This window comes from Callorhinus ursinus, unplaced genomic scaffold (genome assembly GCF_003265705.2).
Source record: "Callorhinus ursinus isolate GAN/ISIS: 27379988/994484 unplaced genomic scaffold, GSC_fseal_2.0 scaffold45, whole genome shotgun sequence".
Lineage (NCBI taxonomy): Eukaryota > Metazoa > Chordata > Mammalia > Carnivora > Otariidae > Callorhinus > Callorhinus ursinus.
Genome location: NW_027397107.1, coordinates 11,531,349 through 11,545,205, shown reverse-complemented (window position 1 = coordinate 11,545,205; position 13,857 = coordinate 11,531,349). Strand labels below are relative to the sequence as shown.

Below are 13,857 nucleotides of genomic sequence, written 5' to 3'. Positions count from 1 at the left end.
TCAGAGTCTGTAGTCTCTCATGGTTTGTCTCCCCCTCCGATTCCCCCCCTTCATTTTCCCCTTCCTGCTATCTTCTTCTTCTTCTTTTTTTTTTTTTAACATATAATGTATTATTTGTTTCAGAAGTACAGATCTGTGATTCAACAGTCTTACACAATTCACAGCGCTCACCGTAGCACATACCCTCCCCAATGTCTATCACCCAGCCATCCCATCCCTCCCACCCCCAACCACTCCAGTAACACTCAGTTTGTTTCCTGAGATTAAGAATTCCTCATATCAGTGAGGTCATGTGATACATGTCTTTCTCTGATTGACTTATTTCACTCAGCATAACACCCTCCAGTTCCATCCACGTCGTTGCAAATGGCAAGATCTCATTCCTTTTGATGGCTGCATAATATTCCATTGTACATATATACCACATTTCTTTATCCAGATGAATGGATATTTTCTGTATTCTGCAGCCTTGTGGACTCTGGAGGGACTGCCCCTCCCAGAGTTAGCCAACTCCTAGAGACATTAAACAACTCACTTGGGAGTGCACCTTTCAAAGGCAAACCAACCAACCCCTGCCATCTCCCTTTATTGGGGTCTCACACTCTGGGCTACTATCCCCCTGCCCTAATCACCCCAGAGCCAGGTATTAGACAGCTAGGGGCAGACCCTATGTCCTAGAGCCTGCTGGATTTATTCAAACTAGCCAACCTCGGCCTGCTTGTCCTACCTGTGAGAATGACAATAAAGGCTTTTGTCCACAGTTTTCCCCATCTCTCTGCCTCCTGAGTGACCGGGGATTTGGGAGTATAACAAACTATCTTTTTAATGGCAATTGTCCCAATATGGCCTGACCATACCTAAATAATAATGAGACTTATATTAAAACGGGGCGGGGGGACCCTGTCTTGTTCACCTTCATAGTCTTCCCCAACTATGGCTTAGTGAATCAAATCTAACTTCAAGGTTAAGTGGGACTTTTCTTTCAAAGCTTTCCCTTCCCAGTGAGCATGCCGTGTTCCTGCATATTATTTACACCTGTACAAGACACAGTTTCACCTCTCAGATATCCATAGGATGGGGCAGACCATCATTCAAAGAAATAGATTGCAGATGTTTGGCTCAACAAGAATCATATGAATTGACAAGGGATTTTTTTTTTTTTCTGATTAGGTTTTGCCTTCACTGTTATTAAACTAAGCATACCTTCCTTACAATGGAGGAATGCTGATACCTGCTTGGTTGAGTGACATAAGAAGATGATCGGGTAAAAAAAAGTTGCTAAAGATAATTCACAGTGTGCTGAAGTCATAGAAAAAAGGCGCTTATCATCCAAAGGAGAAAACATATGGGAGAGCACTTTGCACACATAAAAAACTCTATAAAACAAGGTATAATACTAGTAATAACCACTGTGCATTTGGCCCGGCTGAATATTCTCAGCCACAGCGATGAGAGAGATTGCTTTAGAGCCCTGCATTTTAGGACAGTGATCTCCTTTCCACCACTGACCCAATACTCCCACTGAGTAGAGTGTACTTGGTAAACTAAGACAATACGTAAAAATGGTATGTTAAAAAAAACACATCATGTACAGTTAGCTCTGTTTTTAGTGAAAAGCAATTAGCAAACCTGAAAGCTGCATTTCTGTGTTGCCTCTTCACCCAAACCCAATTGTTTATGAGTAAGGTAACACCTAGCACGTCGGGGTCTTGTAGCTGTTTAGAATCTCCTGTGTTCTCTGTTTCTCACTGGAGAGTCAGGCTCGGTAAACAAACTGTCAGCTTTAATTAAGAGTCTAGACCCAACTTAAACAACTGACTAGTTTTGAGAATAAAAGATTAAACTAAAGCACAAAGCATGAATTTGCAGATGGTTCTTCCTTCAGAGTTTTGGGAGGATACTGAATGCATTTTTTTTCCTTCAATTTTTGCATAAACCACTTGGGGTTCCTACCTGTTGACATCCAAAGGACACACTATAAGTAGATGGCCCCAGAGATGCATGGTGGGGAGGACCGTAAGGAAAGGGATGATTCATTTGGGGGTTAGCCACATGGACAGAGCTAGGGCTCCTGGGTTCAGGGTTCAAGGGTGGGTTTTTTTTTTATTATGGCAAAATATACTTAACATAAAATCCCCATTTAACCCTTTTAAAGTGTACAATTCCATGGCATAAATATATTCACAATGTTGTGTAACCATTACCACTATGTAGCTCCAGAAAAATTTTTTAATCACCCAAACAGAAACTCTGTACCCATTAAACAGTATCTCCCTGATCCCTTTCTCCCCTAGCCTCTGGTAACCTCCATTCTACTTCCTATCTTCATGAATTTGCCTATTCTAGATATTTTATATAAGTGGAATCACACAATAGTTGACCTTTGTGTCTGGTTTCTTTCACTTAGTATAATTTTTTAAAGATTCTTCCATGTAGTAACATGCATTGGAAGCCTAGCTTTTGATGTGGCTGTTCTAAGGAGGCAGAATATCACAGAGACAAGAGAGGAAAGACCCCTCCAAAGTGTTTGTGTCTTGATCCTTGAGCACCTGTGATTAGAACAGGAACAGAGGTTCTACCAGCTGACCAGTGCTTGGATGGATCAGGGGCTCTCCTGCCCAGGACTTACTTGGCAAGGAGCTTCCTGAATTTATTGCCAGAAAATTAAGCTTTGCTGTCCATCTCCTCCTCCATGGAGCTGGTTGTACTTGGACAAGTGCTCAGATGGGCAAGAGGCCCAGCCTTGTTGATCCAGTGCAGATCCTCACCATGAGGCTGGCAATACAAGTATTTTCAGTTGCCCTAGCACAGTGGGAAACATGGCCCCCCATCCTTTGGACCAGGCCAATTTGCATTCCTGAAGAGACTCTGTCACTGGTCTCTGATTCACTCTGAACAGAAGGCAGTTACATGTGGTGGCGTCCATAGGCTTAGTAATTCGTTTTGGGTTGATCACCGTGAGACCACCCCCTACCACCTGTATACTACCTGCATTTGTGGGAACTTCTTCCCAGCTTTCTAGTCATCCTGATCCAGGGCATCTTCAGTAGATACCACTGGGTAGTCCTTGATGAAGGACTTGTACCCAGTCACCAGCTAGTCAGGAGTAATGCAATGGCTGGGTTCATGAGGAGACCTGAAGTTTGAGGTCATACTTTCCAAACTCGAAGAACTAGAGGCTACTGCATTCATGCCATTCACCATCTTGTAAGTGTGGCCAGCCTTTCTAGTTACATTCCACAGCAACCCCAAGGTTCTGTATTGGGCAGGATATGAGTCAGCAAACTTTTCCTTTAAAGGGCCAGAGACAGCAAATATTTTAGGCTTTGTGGACCAAGAGGAAAAACTGAAGGTTTTACAACGAGAAGAATGCAATTCTTTTTGGGGGGAGATTGGAGTTTGCTTAATTGAGACTCAAAATTAGTAGTCCTGTCATCATGATGGAAAGGTGGCATCATTCTTCTATAAAGCCTTCCCTTCCTTCTTCCCTCCTGTGAACTCATCAGAACGTGTGTCTTGAGTCTCTATTTTGGACTTCTACTCTATCTACACTTACAGGGTTGGAGAACCTTTCATATGGGGGTGCAGGTTAAGAGCACAAGGCTCTGTGATAAGACTCCCTGAGTCTGAGTTCTAGCTGAACTAACTGTTAGCTTTGTGATCTTTGACTATTATTTAACTGATCTAGAAGCTTCTGTTTGTTTCCTGGTCTACAGAATGAGTAACAGTATCCACTTCACGGGGTTTTAGTAAGGATTGCATGAGCTAATGAATGCAAGGCTTTAGAACATCGCAGGATGTATTATAAAGGGCTCGATATTAGTGTTACACTTCCTTTAATTTTTTTTCCCCCAACCTTTAAAAGATGTCAAAACCTTCTTGGCTTGAGGGCCACATGATAATAGGTGGCTGGCTGGATATGACCTATGAGCCACACTTTGCTGACCTCTGCTCTAGGGAGTTAAGAGCAAAATGCCTCTCACCCCCCTCGTGGGAGGGGTCTTTGCCATGTTTCTTTTTGATGACATCCTTCTGATCAAGCACAGCTTTCCTGAAGTCACAGCTCCAAGGAGGACCATGAACTCTTGCACTGCCGGCTTTTTACCACGTGACCGTGGATCCTACTGAAAGTTGGAACCGGCTGGTCACTTCTAGATCGCCAGCCAGGACACGGCGTGACTGTAAAGTTCACAGCAGCTTCAGTTTTATGGGCAGCAAATGACGCTTCTGGCTTGGTAGTTCCATCAGATTTAGACTTATTACCAGTGCCACCCATGCTTGTCACCAGCTTGTCTCTCTCCTCTGGTTCTATGAACTCAGCTTCTTGCTCATCAGGTCAGCCTCAGGCTCTACTGATGTGCTCAACGGTCTCTGTGACACCCTTTCCTGTACAATGAATCTTATTGTACAGAAGCCCTTGGACCTCCCAGATACTGAAACATGCAGGGCACAGAGCTCTGAAGAGACCTGGGTAGGGTTCGACCCTGACAATGGTGTTTCCGTGACGATCGTGATCTCTGCTGTCGGTGCCAGGGACAAGGGTGAAGTCAGTGAGCTCACAGGTGTCTCTCTTATGCCCCTGAGCTCTCCTCATCGACCGCTCAGCTCCTTTCTCTGCTGTCCTCCCTTCTTTCACTTTAAATATTAGCATATTATTAAATTATTAAATATTACCCATTTGCTTTGATTTCAGCAAACTTTTGCTTGTTAATCAGCTTCCATCGGTGTACAAAAAGGAATGGCTCACTCCTGGCTCTTCCCTTTGCTCAAGTTCAGAAAACATCCATGTGAATTTAGGGCTTTGATTATGTTCCAGTGAATTTCTCTAGTCTTCGTATAAAAGTACAGATAGGCATCTGCACATCAAAATTCAAGTAAACAAGTCACTTGGATGCCAAACATTTTGTACCCTGTTTATTGCTGATCCTTTCTCATCATGAAACGGTCACCTCTAACGGGGTGAGGGAAAGGGAGACCATATGATTTATCATCCAAACCAGAGCCTTTTTGGAATAAACTGAGGCACTGATTACCATCCACGTGGGACTCGCCATCCTCCAATTCATACCCATTTTATAAAGGAGATGGACTTTATAAAAGAAAGACTTCTTTTTTTTTTTGAATTTTATTATGTTATGTTAGTCACCATACAATACATCATTAGTTTTTGATGTGGTGATCCACGATCCATTGTTTTCATATAACACCCAGTGCTCCATGCACTACGTGCCCTCCTTAAGACTTCTAAGAGAATGCTGCATTCCAAAACCCTGAAAACACTCAAAAACCCAGAAACCAAGGCAGTTAAATCTCAGATGTGAGACATATTTATTCTGTGACTTGAGCTGGAGACAGTGAAGCTGTCAGCAGAGAAGACTTCTGTAAGCCATTCAAGGCTATGGAGACTTTTCTGAGAGCCCCCTGCCCCCATCCTAAAGGCTCTGCTTTATAGCGAACCAGAGCACTCGTCCTACTACTGTGAGCTGGTCCTTCCTGCACCAAGGTGCTCCCTACCACTGCAGCGTCACCTAGCACGCGGCTTCGCCAGACTGCAGCCAAGCCTAGGACAGGGTCCCGCTCATCTCCGTGTTGTGGGAGGTGGGGTGTGTTTCTCCTGCACATCAGACATGCTGGGGAGAGAGCTGCTGAATGAATAGGTGAGTCAGGAAAGCTGAAGGTGTCCCTCCACTGCAGAGAAGAGGACTCAGCCTCCCAGAAGCATGGCCTGGGGAGGAAGAAGGGAAATCCTAGCCTCACTTCCACCACCACTGCCCACCTACCCATGTCCCTCTAGGGTGGTGCTCCAGCTTCAGGGCTTTTGCACTGGCTGTCCCCCCCTCCCTGGAACACTCTTCCTGTAGATATCTCCATTCAAACCTGGGCTCAGATGTCACTTTCTCAGAGAGACCTTTTCTGACCACCCCATTTAAAATAGCGTCTGCTTTGCTATACCCCCCCCCCCCATCGTGGCCCTCCCCTCTCCCATCTCCTTTTGTCTTCCTATCACCGCAGTCATGTATTAAATGCACTGTCTGATTCTGCCCCTGGAATGTAAGCTCCGTGACGGAAGCACTGTGTCTGTCTTGTTGACGGCTGCACCCCTGGTGTTGGGCACAGTGCCTGGACATCATAAGGGCTCAATGAATATTTGTAAATAGAAGGAGTCTGCCTCCTCCCTTCCTTTGTTCCAAGAGAGGAGCTAGCTGTTCTCTTATCCAAACCTGCCTGTGCTCTGAATTGCATCCCTTCCTGCCTTTTGAGACTCTTGTTCTATCAACTACTTCTCCTTCCATAGATTCAACAATGTCCTTTTAGCTCTGTCATACTTCTGATATTTATCCTGGACCTCACAATAGCCCTGTGAAGCAGAACAGCTTATCCATTCCATGTGAGAAGACACACAGGCACAGAGAAGGTGAAATACTTCCTAGATCAGCATGGGGACTAAGTTGGGACATCAGGATTTGGACCCAGGAGACTGGCTCAGGAGCGCAGCTCCTGATTCCTCTGCCATGTCACTGGCTCATACCCACTAGCATTTATATATATGTTTGCTTTTCTCATCTTAAATAAACAACCCAACCTTAATTCGATATTCCCCTCAGCACCTTCTCTATGTCTTGCCAGCACTTTGCAAACTCTTTAAAGCATCATCTACACTAATCATCTGGGTTCCTCGTTCTACCCTCTCTTGGCACCCCTCCAGTCTGGTCTATGTCCCCGTCACACTATCAAAATGAGCTCTTGTGTGAACATCTTGCAATGGACGCTACTCATTCCCCATCTTATTTGAACCCCATCCTTGTGTGATGACAGTGGCTACTTCTTCCCTCCTGGATAGGTAAAGTCGGGGCTTCCTGGGTCTGGCCATGGGACAGACCTCCCTCTAGAGGAAATATGCTACTAGGAAGGGACATGATGAGTGATCCCCACCGAAGAGATGGGTTAGAGTCCTCGGGGCATGGTTAAGATTCCTTCTGGGTCAGAAAATCCATTGTTATATTAAATCATCACCGCTTAACACTTTAAGGTTCCACTTACAACGACATAAAATCCCTCCTGGATTCTCACTACTCCCTAGACAGAGGGTGTCCTGATTTTTCTCTATATTCATACCCAACAAGATTTTGTTCAGTGTTACTTTCTACAGTTTTTCTTACAAAATATTAGTTTTATAAAATTTTCAAATAAGAAATACACTGGAATATATCTTTTTTTAAATGAAATAACCTCTCTTTTCCCAGCAAAATTTACTTCCTAAGAGTGATGCCTTCACCAACCCAGGTGACAATCCCTGTCCCAGATGGACATGTTAATAAAACATATTTCTAGGAAGGGGATGCAAATTCCAAAGAGATCAGTGAAAAATATTAATAACCTCATTTGCTGGGCTCTGTAACAGGGACCTGTTAATTTCCATATTGTGGTTTTAAAAATCAAACACAGACGTCCCAAAAGGTTAAGTGATTTGCCCAGTGAAAACAGTGGCAGAGTAGGGACAGGGGTCTCCTGTACCTACAGAAAGCCGGCACCCCACCCTTCACCTGCTACAGGTAAGGATTTAATATACTGTCAGGGAGATGCCAGGGAGTTAAGAGGAAGCAAAGATGAACTCAACAAGTGGTTGTGAGACAGTTGGGGAGCTGACTGGAGAAATATTCAAGTTAGATTCTTCACCTGCACCACACCAGTAAGGATAGAACATGATCCAGTCCTGGAGTTTGAGATTAGAGAGCCAGCATGGTCGGGTGAGCCCCTTCTCCCCCAACCCCATCCAGGTCTGACTTCTTGTTCTAACCTTGTGTGGTGGAGGAAGCAAGGGAGCTCTGTGGGGTCTCTTGAACAGGGCACTCATCCCAACACGAGGGCCCCACCCACATGACCGAATCACCTCCCAGAGGGCTCCACTCCCTAACAGCACCACAATGAGGGTTAGGGTTCCGACGTCTGAATCTGGGGGGACACAACCATTCAGACCATAGCACCTCCACTGGCCAATTACTTAGTGTCCATTTACCGGCAGCCCCTGGGCCTCCTGCTGCAGACACAGTGTTAACCCCGGCTGTCATCTTTCCCTCTTGCATTGCATTAGAAATATACTCCTGCAAAAAACCTCAAGCGGGAGCTTGGCAGCTCTGCAAACTTCTCATTTCATTCATGTGGCCTGCTATGGATACATCTGTGCTCTTTAAAAAGAAGCAGAATGCCCGTCCAATGTGCTGCGCTTTGCTCTTGAACCTGCCTCGCCTCGCCAGCCACTTGAAAGGCCTCTACCTTAAGCCAGCCTTTCTTCCCTCTCTTTTGTTCACCTCTTGATGGAGCCGCATTCAGAAACAGCATCCCCATTAATGTCAGCTGCAGCCTTTCCCCGAGGAAACCCCCCGAGGGCACTGATGTTGGAGGGGACTTTGAAGTCCTGTTTCTTCTGGGTGTCAGATGTGTCCCCAGCCTGCCTTTCCAGCTGTTGCCATGCACAGAGAGTTGGTGTCATGAAGAAGGAGGACGGCCAGGACCATCAGCTAGGGGCCTAGGGCTCTGTCTCCTGACGGTTCTGGCTTTGCAGCTCTAGGCCCCTCTAGGTCTTGATGTCCTTCTCGGTAAAGCAGGGTCCTGTTGTGGGACTGCAGTGAGAAGCACGGGACAGACAGGGATGTCGGTTGCAGTATTAAGGTGACAGCTTCCCCCCTCTGGATCAGAGCAAACCATGGCTGGGCGTGGACTCTGCTGAGTCCCTGTGGAACAGCTGTCCTCAGGGAAGCTGCCTTTCAGCAGTGCAGCCCACAAGGGAGAAATAAGGACCAGTGGGTGGAAGAAGATGCATGTGTTCACCATGGCAGAGCCATGGTATCTCTCACTGATGGTGTGCCAGAGACTGAAGTAGTGCACTTCCTTTTCTTCAGCAAAGGAACTCTCAGCTAAATAGCAGGAGGCATTGCTGGAGGTTACACGGTTGAGAGCTGGGTGTGGTGTATCCACTGGCTACCAGGCTGTGCTGGACTGAGCTCTCAGGAGGACTCTCTTGCAGAAACTCTCGAAGTGCCACCTGGTCCTTGAGTGGGTCCTACCACATGTCGGTTCTTTCTGCTCTGCTGGTGAACTGAGCAAGACCCACGAGCCATGGACACTGTCCTCCATCGAGTGGCCTCACTTCTTCAAGTGTTCTCTGAAACTTTCCTACTACTTTCTCCCAGTTCCTCCCCACCTGCCTTCCCTCCACTCTATGCTGGGGTAGCTCAGAGCCCTGCTGAGCATGGGTCACTTGTCCAAACCCCAACTTCATTGCTTGTCTATATGCCATGACTGCCTGATTCCCAGCAGGCACACCTCACTGCTGCTTCCAGAATCACGCGCATCCTGGATACCTCCACACAGAACTCAAACCTGACCAGGATGGCAGCCTACCTAGGTCATTCAGAATCAATCCCACACGCCCTCACCACATTCCCCCTTCCAAAACCACCCAGCCTTCAGATTGTACACCTGAGGGGAGCAGGTGCCGACCTTCATGGCCTCACCCTGGATCACTGCTTGGTCTCCATCTTCTCTGCCTCTCTGTCTTGGAGAGTCATTCTCTGCCAGGCCCTCCCACACTGGACCCAGCTTTCTGAGATGCAAAGTTACAGTCTGGTAGTCCCTCCTTGAAACTCTTCAGGGTTCTGGAATGTGTGGGTCAGATCCAAGGTTGTGTCTTTGAACATCAGGCTCTCCACTTGCTAACTCCACCAAGCAGAGGGAAGTTTCTGGAATGCGTGGGTCGGATCCAAGGTTGTGTCTTTGAACATCAGGCTCTCCCTCAGGAATCCTTTATTCTATCTGTATTTACTTAATTCAGAGTTTATGAAGTGCCAGCCCCAGGACATATCTGGCCTAAATACCTGTCTGGGTGGGAGTGGCTTGCATATGCTAAACATTTTAAAAATCAGAGGCCAGTATTTTAAAAGTCAAGGGAATAGTTATTGTAAAGCATGCTAATTTCTGGCTCTTTTGAACAATCAGAAGATCTGGCCACACTGAGCCATAGTAATTGGTTGAGTTGAGAAGCTGTGCCTCAGGTTGGTGGGATTGGGGGGTCGGGGGAATATGTTACATTTACGCACAGTCCTCACCACTTCCTCTTGTCTTATACCGAGATGCCTCACTTATGTATGTGTTCTACGTGGACTCTGTAGTTGAACTTAGTTCTACCTGGACCGACTCTTTGCTACTCAGGTAGCAGAACAGTGAGTGCATGCCACCTTCTCCATTAACCCCCTTGACTCAGAAGCCCCTCTTATGCCAGGTATAGCAAGCCTGCTGGACCTGAGGGTGTGCAGGGAGTGGCAGGGGGTGCTAGTTTCTTGTTCTTTCTCAGTGACAACTGACAAGGTGCTTACTGATAACGTCAACCATAAGCAGAAGAACACCCAGAGGCCTAGTCCTTTGCCCCCTGCAACGTGTAGAAACAAAGCTGCTAGAAAGGAAAATCTGGGAGCTTCCTTCTTCCTACCATACAGTGAGAGGCTGCTCCCCAGGGCTCACTGATTGAATTGCCAACCCATAGACCAGTAAGAGGAAACCAGCCCGAGCTCTGGAAGGATACTCAGCCCTGATGTCTTCAGGTGTCAGCCATGGCCTCCATCCTCACACTCACCTTGTGTTCTGTAAGAGCCTGGGGCTCTGGGGAGGAATTGTGGAGGCGTTCTGCCAGTTGGGTCCTCCCTGTGAGCCAATTCCTGGTCACCTTGGAGAAAAGCCCAGAGGTGGTGCTCAGGGTGGAAAACATGACCTCCAGCCATGTTGAGTTAGGGTAGAGAAAATCACTTCACTCAACAAATGCTGTAGCTTGTAGCAGGTGGGGGTGGGGTGAGGATGGGCATAGAGGATGGTGGCACCCAAGCGTGTGTCAGGTTGATGCTAGAAACAGGTGTCTGGGTGGGGACTTGAGAAGGAATGTGCTTGGACGACAGAGCCCAGAGGAGTGATCATCCTGAGTTCTTACTGCCTGGGCCCCTAGCATCCAGCATCACAATCCATGCCCTCACTGTGGATTTTCTCTTTTCATCTCTATCACAACCCTATGAGATGGGCAATTTTAGTATTCCCATTCAATTAGAGATGTTAAGCCTTGAATCCAAGGATTTACAGCAAGGAGGGGCTAGAGGCAGGATCTGAAGCTGGCTTTGTCTAACAGATTGTCTTCAAATTGGGAACATGGTGCAAGGGGTTCGGGGTGGGGTGGTCAAAGTCTGAGTGGAGTCAAAACTGGAGCAAACCCAGAAGAGAAGCCAGAGAGCAGGGCCAGACAGCCATTGTACCTGGGACACTACACCTAACTCCAGACAGATGCCCAAAATGTCTCCTGGCAGAGCCAAGAGGAGGAAGCAGGAAGCCAAGTCCTCCAGGGGGTGTGTGTGCAGGGCCCTGGGGTTGTCCATTGACTGGATTCCTGCCCTCTCATTCTAGAAGGGTTTGGCCCTAATGCTTCAAATGTTTCTAGAAGCTTGTCAGGGAGCCTGGTTCTGTTGTGAACACACAAAAGTGAGAGGCGCAAAGATGGACTGGACAAGTAGCCTCTCCTTTGCTTTTCCTCTTGCCCTGAGCATCAGTCTGGACTCCCAGGGGGGTTCTGCTTGTCTGCCTCCAGGGTCTGGGTTGGTGGTTCTGCATGGTGCTCTGGGGACAATGGCTCAAGGTAGAATTTCTGGCTTTGGACTGGGGCTTCCTCAGCCTTACCCCTTCCCCCACTTCTGCCACTGAATTCACCTAGAAAATGCCAGGGAAGAAGCTAGGGTGAAGTGAAGGCTAGTCTGCCCCTCCCTGGACTTTAGAAAAATCCAGAGGCAAAGAGAATTCTTCACCAGCTGACTTCTCCATGTGACCACAGTGGACTGGATAAGTGGAAGGGAAATTCAACCCTTCTTAGGCTCTTGTAAAATACCCTGGCATGTGAAGGGCTTTGCATGGGCACATTCAGAATGGGGAGGAGGAGGAGAGGATGCCCAGGACCTCCCCACCCCCTGGCAGAGGGATGGCAGAAAGAGATCTAGCCTCTCTGCATTTTTATTTTATTTTATTTTATTTTTGATAGAGATGCCTCTTTGATCCAATACTGTCAAAAAAAGAGCGGCAGAAGAACACAAGCTTTGGTGTGATCCCTAGCTCCGCCTTCACGAGCAGAGTATTTAAAGCTAAGCCTCTTCACTTCTTAAAGTGAGTAAACTTTGAAGAGTAAATGAGGTAATGAATATATACAAACAGCTTGGCAGATGTTATTTTTATTTTATTTTTGTTATTTTTCTCATTAAAACTCTTCTGAGAAGAGAGCTAGGTCACGGCTGGATTCCTTTGCCTTCCCGTCATTTTCTTCCAATTAGAATGTATTTATTGGGCACCTACTATATGACAGGCCCTGAACTGGGTGCTGGGGGCACAGTGGGGATAGACAGCCCCCCCCCGGGTTTGAAGGTGCTTAAAATCTAAATTTGGAGGGGCACCTAGGTGGCTCAGTCAGTTAAGCGTCTGCCTTTGGCTCAGGTCATGATCCTGGGGTCCTGGGATCAAGCCCCGCATCGGGCTCCCTGCTCCGCGGGAAGCCTGCTTCTCCCTCTCCCTCTGCCACTCCCCCTGCTTGTGCTCTCTCTCTCTCAAGTAAATAAATAAAATCTTAAAAAAACCCCCAAAATTTGGAGACAGGAAGCACACACATACACGTACAAGAAAGGCAAATACCCTAGCAAAGGAACAGAGTCATAAACATGTACTCGGTGGCACTAAGAAGAAAGTAGGAGGAATGGTGATGGGTGTGCAGGGACTGGAGGCGAGCTCGGTAGGGGACAGGGAGGAGCCGCCGAAGGAGCCGGCATTCCATCGGAACCCTGAAATCTGAGCAGGAGCCAGACTCACAAAGGGCTCTGGGAAGAGCCCCAGGCAGATGGGTCTGCTCAGGTAAGAAGAGCCTGATGAGTTGGTGGATCCCTGATCTTCCCTCCTTTAAAATTCATGTTCCTGGAGCCTCCCCACTCGAGAATATGGTCTCTGAGGCTTCATCCCACTCTTCCTCTCCCCAACTCTGGTTATTGGTCCCATTTTCACCTCAACATCGTGGCTTTATCATATAACCTCTCCTGTGCTTCTCCCACTCACCTTTGTTTCTCTACCTTACTTTTATAAATGCATTATTTCCTTTGCAAACGATTCTCCTCCTGCCTGGTCTCCACACCCCTGACCTGCTTCTCCTTCCTTCTCAAACCTCTTGTGTGACCTCTCGCCTCCCCTTTGATTAGGGACCTCTCTCTGAAATCTTCTTTCACCCCATCATTCTCCCAAATGTCACCAGGGACCTGCTGATGGCCAAGCCCAGTGGCCCCTGAACACCCTCAAACCTAAGGTCCTCCTGCCGGGAGCACTCACCTCTCTTGCTCACTGCTTTGGTCCCTTGGTTCCCCTCTCATCTTTGTCCACCCTTCTCCATGGACTTTGCTACCTTGGTTTCTCCTTCCCACCCTCTAAATGAGATCAATGACCAAGGCTTAATCCTGGGGTCTCTGCTTCTTTAGGGATTTTGTCTCCACTCCTGCCTTCAACTTCTCCCTACAAATGGCTTCCAATCTCCATCTCCAACAACCTCCCTCCTAAATATTATTCTCCTATGGCTTGGTCCCTGGTTGCCCACCTTCTACGTGACCATGGACAATCTCTTCTCATCTAGGGGCCTTTGTTGTCACACTTGAAGAATAAAGGGGAATGGGCCAGCTGGCCTTTGTCCCTTTGCTCCGATAATTAGTGATTCAGTCAGTGATTTTTAAATGTCTTCATCCCCACATAAACTCCATCCTTTTATAATCATCATGTTTAAGACCAAACCATTGTCCTAGCCAC

General features: G+C 47.2%; 1 protein-coding gene and 1 pseudogene across 2 annotated transcripts in view; both read right to left on the bottom strand.

Annotated features, from left to right (window-relative positions):
• Positions 1-13,857, bottom strand: part of ST8SIA2 (ST8 alpha-N-acetyl-neuraminide alpha-2,8-sialyltransferase 2) — a 61,867-nt gene that overhangs the window by 32,641 nt on the left and 15,369 nt on the right. The gene's annotated exons all lie outside the window — the stretch shown is intronic.
• LOC112839875 (alpha-enolase-like) lies at positions 2,626-3,204 on the bottom strand (annotated as a pseudogene).